Source organism: Nyctibius grandis, chromosome 6, assembly GCF_013368605.1.
Source record: "Nyctibius grandis isolate bNycGra1 chromosome 6, bNycGra1.pri, whole genome shotgun sequence".
Lineage (NCBI taxonomy): Eukaryota > Metazoa > Chordata > Aves > Nyctibiiformes > Nyctibiidae > Nyctibius > Nyctibius grandis.
This window is the reverse complement of record NC_090663.1, coordinates 43110410-43110794: the sequence shown is the minus strand read 5'-3', so window position 1 is coordinate 43110794 and position 385 is coordinate 43110410.

The following is a 385-nucleotide window of genomic DNA, read 5'->3' as shown; positions in this document are numbered from 1 at the left end:
TTTGTAATGATCATCTGTGCTTTTATTCCTTTGAATAAATATTTTCTAAAGCATCTGTGTGCTGATTTCCATCGCCCCAGCCCCGATTTTTGGTTCAAATAGCTTCCCCCCCACTTCTGTAAAGTGAAGTCATTAAAGCAATGTATTTTTGTGTTGACATTTGTTAGCAGTGTGCTAAGTAATATGTTTTTTAAAGTGCAGGCTTGAGGACCATGGTTTACTTCCTGTTGGAAACATTCCAGCCGGGACTTGCATATTGCACCCAGGAGACTTTCTTACATACCATCTTACCATCTGTACTGTTAAATAAGTCATAATGAAAACTTAAATACACAATTTTAGATATGTACCTTTTTTGCTGTTTTTTTTAAATATAAGTTTTCAT